Genomic DNA, 6,000 nt, shown 5'->3' with positions numbered 1-6,000 from the left:
TTAAAACTATAGAATGTAAAGTTTAAATGGGCCTTTCATGTTATATCATTAAATTTAGTAAAACTATTTCTCGGGCATTAGGTTTTAACTCTTATAAGAATATGCATATTTTTTTCTGTTAATGTACAAATATTTTTCCGATGTGTTTTGGATATTCCTTCTCTAATAAAAAGAGATACCATTTTGTTTTCGTTTGCATAAGAAAGAATATCAAGCATTTTTCTTTTTTAAATTTAATTAGTCACAATAAAGAAGGAACGTTGCAATGCTACATGCTACATTAACGACGTCTCTAGAGTAACTGAATGACGGTTCATGTAGAAATCGCAGGTAAGCGTCTCATACAACAACGCCCCCTATAGTTCGTTGCGATCGCGAATTAAGAGTTCAAGAGGATTGCTTTTATTATCATTATAATTATTTGTTATTAGAATAATGTAATTTTACGTTACATTTTGAGATATAGTTATTTAAATCGGCGTCTCATCTTTTTAACTGTTTTACAATTATTGTTTTTGTTGCATTAGTGTACCATTATGAATTACTGTTAAAGAAATTCGTTGAATGATTTAGAACTTAACTTTCAACTTCATGCACAAAGTGATGAATGCAAACATTGTATTTAAAACATACATACGTTCTTTTGGTAAGCAAAAATATTAAATCACAGTTGTAAAAAGTTGTTATAACAATATACTTTTAACTTTAAATGTTATTTCAAAAAATAATTACTTAGAAATATGATTTATGCTCATTAATAGATCTTAAAAGAATAAGGGAAATATTTGGACAAGGAAGTGGCGGGACAAGTATTCTTTTTAGGAAAAATATACTTGAGGGTACCCCTTGGCGAAATTGGCGACTTATGTTTGGCGCCATTCCTGTTTACGCGGAACACCGTGGTAACAGGAAGGACCACCAAAACATAATGATATTTCAACAAAACATTGGAAAATTTCAACTAAACATCGACCAAAACTTACAATGAACCCAATATAAGCAAAATTAATAAACCCAATAAAAGGCATTTTGAATCGACACAAAAATTAATGGAGTAGGAGCAGAAAGAAAACGAAAAAAAAAAAAACTCACTTCTTCATTAAGCTTGAATATTCTCAGATTTAGGTGCACAGAATTCTGTAATAACAGTTAGATACTGTCTAAATTTATCATGAATAGAATCTGTGTACCTCCATCGCCACATAAATTCGTCGAAATACGAATCGGAAATGGCGTCTGTAATACCAGACTAGCGGTGATATTTTTTTCTAAAGTCCCTTTTTATGACTGCCCACATACCTTCGATCTAATTGTCCAGAATCAAAAGTAACCTTACCTACCGGTATCCAACTTAGAACTAACGAACTTCTGAAATTACTTATTCCGTTGAACATTTAAAAATAACGCTGAAATCTAAACCAATCAGAATCACGATTGGGTTTCAACATCGCCCAGCTTGCGATCAACAACGATCATAACTTGGCGAGAATCAAGGGGCACCCTCAAATATAGTCAACCCATTCTTTTAAGTACATATATTTTCAGTTGAATAATTTCAACTGTCTTATGCTGAGAAACAACAATTACTGCGAAATCATCGGGATTGGTAAGAGTCAGTGTAAAGGGGGCCTAGCCCCCTAGTAATCAAATAATCTTGAATAAATAAATAACACGATACTCTTAAAATATATTTTCGTATTCAGTCACGAAAATAATAAGAATTTGTTTAAATTTACAGATAACCTCTTATTACTGATAACCTACAAATAACCTGGTAGTTATAACCTCTTAAAATGAGATCCAAAGAGGTTTCAACGAATGTAAAGAAAGTCTGTAAGTGAGAAATTAATCCAAAATGTTAATTTAATTGATAATTATTTCATTACTTCCCTGTTGTCCATTAAAATCCACTGTTATGTCACAATAATTAAAGCTGCTTCTCCGTTGAAAGTATTTGAACAAGTTATGACTGATATCCGGAATTAATGAGATTAGCCAATAGTGATGCGGGGAAACTAATCCACTTATTTACACTATTTCTGAAGTTATGCTAGAATAGAGCAGAAAATTAACTGTCATCGAGGTTGCAATTTAGGAAACAGCATTCAGAAATGAATACTGTAAAAAATGCAAACTTGCTCTTTTATTTTTAAAAGATGCTTTAGAAAGAATGTTTTTCAATGAGCCATTGACTTTGTTTAATTTACATCATTAACAGTTTTTTTTCTGAACCTAATAGTCACTTAAGTTAAAATAATACAGCGTCTTAAAAAAAGTTTATTTTTTTATTTTTTTACCACGAGCACAGTTACATTTTAACAGGTTAACCCTGAATAAATAAAAACAGAATTTAAGTAAACTTACATTAAGTTGACAAGATGCTCAGAATTGTTTACGATCAATTTGCGTGATGATATGAAATTAGTTAAGCAAATTTTTAAATAGCTATAATGAAAAAGATGTAATCGATTGTTTTTCAAATAACTTTATACATAACCTTTTCGTACTGTCAGTTCACTCGTATATATATTTGAAACCATGGGCTCGTATTTATACTGAAAAACACGAAAGTTCCATGTTCTTATTATTGTTTACGCTATAATTCTTTATTCTTTGAAAGAATAAGCTGTTATAAGGGAAGAAGGACAACAGATCATTGCATTCTATAAAAGTATAGTTAAAATGACTAAATGAATGCGTTTTAAAACAGCATAAGCTTTTAGAATTATAAAAATGTTTTATAATCTTGAAAGAATAAATATATATGTACTTTCAAATCATATAAATATTGAAAAGTTCATCTTTTGCAGTTTTGGGAGAGTGTTAGACTTTGACTGTAACGAAAAAATTTTCGTTGTTTGTTTAATCCTACGATGAATAATATTAAATTTTACAAATGGTGGTCGACCTTTAAGTCGAAACAAAATGCCCTTCAGCTGAAACTAAAAAGCTTTCCGCATTTTACTTTATATGTAAATACTTCTGGGTGAGTTTCCAACAAAATATTTACACCTACACTGCAAAAAAAGATTGACCGAAAATACCTCGAAATAGCTCCAAAGCAAAAAAGTCTCATTTGAAGAAAAAAAATACTTGTATCCAGAATTGAAACGGCTTTTACTCATTTTTTTACCAAAAAGCAGTCTTAAAAGCAATGTGGAGAGAGAGAATGCGTTCGTTGACTCCCGGCTGGTTTCGAACCAAGGACCTGTAAGTTCCTAGTAAATAATTTTAACCACCATAGTTGTACTAGTTCACGGTTAGTTAGGGAGCTTGCTATAATGGTCGCCAGATGACATAATTTCCCATTTCAATTGTTCAAAGGGTTGCAGTTTTCGAAATATAATCGCAATATAGCTTAGTCATGAGGTCCGTAATTTTAGCTGAATTCGCTATGTTTCCAAAACCTGTAATCGAATGGAATTAATGTCATGATGTGTCATTGTGGCGGTCACTATATAAAGCTTCATAACTCACTATGGACTTGGGTGCATAGCTATGGGGGTTAAAGCGTCTTACTACGAATCCGGAGGCCCTTGGTTCGAATCCTACCAGCAGTCAACGAAGATCTCTCTCACAAATATCTCCATTCACATCACTATTGAGATTATGCATTTTGTTCAGAAATGAGCATAACTTGTTTCAATTTTGAATACATGGGTCTACAAATTCAACTATTATTTAAATAATTAAAACAATTAAACATATTAAATTTAAAAAAATATTAAATTTATTATTACCTTATTATTATTTATTTTAAAAATTATTAAATTCATTAAATGTAATTTAGAGTTTTCTTGCTATATTCGACACAAACGAGGTAACCGGTTTTATCCAACTCTCACCGATATGTTTTATACCACTATAATGTTTTCCACTTTAATATTTACCACTATAATATTTTCCACTTTAATATTCATCACTATAATATTTTCCTGTTCTAAATCTTTTCCAAATTTTCTATAAATCTAAAATATTCTCTTTTAATCTTAATGTAAATCAATTGGACAAATCTTTGTAAAGTTTCTCAGTCACGATTTCATTTAATTTTGAGTAACAGAAAACAAATGTCTTTGATCAAAAATCAACTAATTTCCTCTTCGAAATTAACCCTACATCAAAAAGTAAAAACTTGCTTGTTAGATAAATTAATAATTAAGATGTACGACAGTTTATTAAATAATCTTTTTGAGTAAAAATTATTAATTTATTTAAAAATACTATTCTAGGGACCGAGTTAATCAGCTTAATTTTAACTTTGATAAATTTAATTTTAAACTTAAAACAAAGAAATCCAATTAACTTTTTTAAGTTATGAATATTTTTTTGAGCACAATAATCTTACATGTTGCGTAACTTATGCCTCACAGTTTCCTTAAGTAATATAAATAAATAGTAGAAAATTCAAGATAAATTTAAATAATTTTTGTGTTTTAATGCTTCACATTTTTTATTTACTAACTTACAAAAACACTAATTATTCCTTTTTTGCGAGCAGTAAGAACTTTATTCGCGAACCTTCTTGGGGATTGCTTTTTTAAAACTATGTTTAGATGTTCATTTGTTGGCAAGCTTTAACTACTTTGAAACCTAATTATGCAAAGTCATTAGACTTAAAGAAACATTTTAGTTTACATTGTATTCCTTCAAAGTAAAAGCATTAAAGCTATCATTAAGAGAATGACTTATTTATTCCTGCTTTATTTTGCAAACAAAACGCATACTTTTGTACTTTGAAGTTTAACATTTAACAGTAAAGCATATTGATAAAAATTTACATATACATTCACTAAATAATTTAAATAAAATTTATGAAATAATGAAATAATACCCTATTTCGTAATTGCTTCAAATACAGCCACTATACTTAGGAATTGAATTTAATTAAGTTGTACTGGAAATTCAGTAAAACAAATTGGAGAATAATATTTTAAATGCAAAACTTTTTCCAGGTAAAAATGTTAATTTAATGCATTCAAATTTTTTTTAAAAATATTGTGTTTTCTGTTTCTTTTTTAGAAGAAATAGAATGCAAAGGAGATTTTTCACATAAGATTTGCTATGTAGCTGCCATAAAGTATATGCAAAAGGGACATGGACAAGATTTCAATACCAGCTTAGAGCTCACTAAGCTCTAAGATCAAACTATGTACTTTTAAACAGAAAATTATCCAAACGAAATAATCAAATTGTAGTTTGACAGTTACTTTTCAGCCATTTTTTAAAGTTTTGATGAATAAAGCTTAAAAAGAAATCTCTATATATTTGGAGGAGAAAAGGTTAAAAATATTACAATTTTATTATATACTCACAATAACACAAAATGTATTATGTTTTATTTAAGTTAATGAGTTGCTTACAACAAATTTATTTTAAATTTAACTGTAAGGTTTAGTTACGAAAGATAAGAATTTTTTAATATACATATTCTACAAGAATTCATTTTTTAAAACTATTTATTGTTCTTGCCACTTGTATTATGATTACATCTGTTCTTTATTATAAAGGAAAGCGGACACCATTAAACATTTTATATTCTACTAATTAAATTAAAGCTAAAAATATTGTTTAGATATGAACACTTATCTGTTCATCTAAAGAAATATTTAACCATTTATAAGGACAGGGGTAGTATATTTCCAACCAATTTCATTCATTTTCAAATGTCGAGGGAAGCTATCTTCCAACTTATCAATTTTGCGACTATTTGTTGATAAATACAGAAAAAACTAAATAAAAGGCGTTGTTTTAAATAATTCCGTGCAACAGTGAAGGTTTACGTGGGGTCAAAAAGAAAGCCTAACACTAAGGAACCCCAGTGTTAAGTTCCCAGACATGCTTGGTACTCATTCTATCGACCCACTGAGGGTGGTGGAGTCAGCCTAGCTCTGTCCGAGGATCGAACCCAGGACCTGTGGTACGAGAGCGCGAAGATCTACCACTCAGCCACCGGGCGTCACTTTCTCTACACTATAAATATTAAATTGCTTATGAAGGTGA

The 6,000-nt window shown here is 29.6% G+C and overlaps 1 protein-coding gene and 1 long non-coding RNA gene across 3 annotated transcripts in view; one reads left to right on the top strand and one right to left on the bottom strand.

Annotated features, from left to right (window-relative positions):
* Positions 1 to 6,000, bottom strand: part of CCA (Crustacean cardioactive peptide) — a 123,511-nt gene that overhangs the window by 28,931 nt on the left and 88,580 nt on the right. The gene's annotated exons all lie outside the window — the stretch shown is intronic.
* The window catches only part of LOC139425027 (uncharacterized), a 152,161-nt gene that overhangs the window by 109,252 nt on the left and 36,909 nt on the right, over positions 1 to 6,000 (top strand). The window contains exon 3 of one of the 2 annotated variants that reach the window (XR_011636206.1): positions 5,020 to 5,247. The exons of the other annotated variant lie outside the window; for it this stretch is intronic. This is a non-coding gene — a long non-coding RNA (uncharacterized lncRNA). Of the gene's footprint in view, positions 1 to 5,019; positions 5,248 to 6,000 lie in introns of those variants that run through there. 2 annotated transcript variants of the gene reach the window in all.

This window comes from Parasteatoda tepidariorum, chromosome 2 (genome assembly GCF_043381705.1).
Source record: "Parasteatoda tepidariorum isolate YZ-2023 chromosome 2, CAS_Ptep_4.0, whole genome shotgun sequence".
Classification (NCBI taxonomy): Eukaryota; Metazoa; Arthropoda; class Arachnida; order Araneae; family Theridiidae; genus Parasteatoda; species Parasteatoda tepidariorum.
The sequence above is the reverse complement of the archived record's forward strand: the minus strand, read 5'-3'. Positions and strand labels throughout refer to the sequence as shown.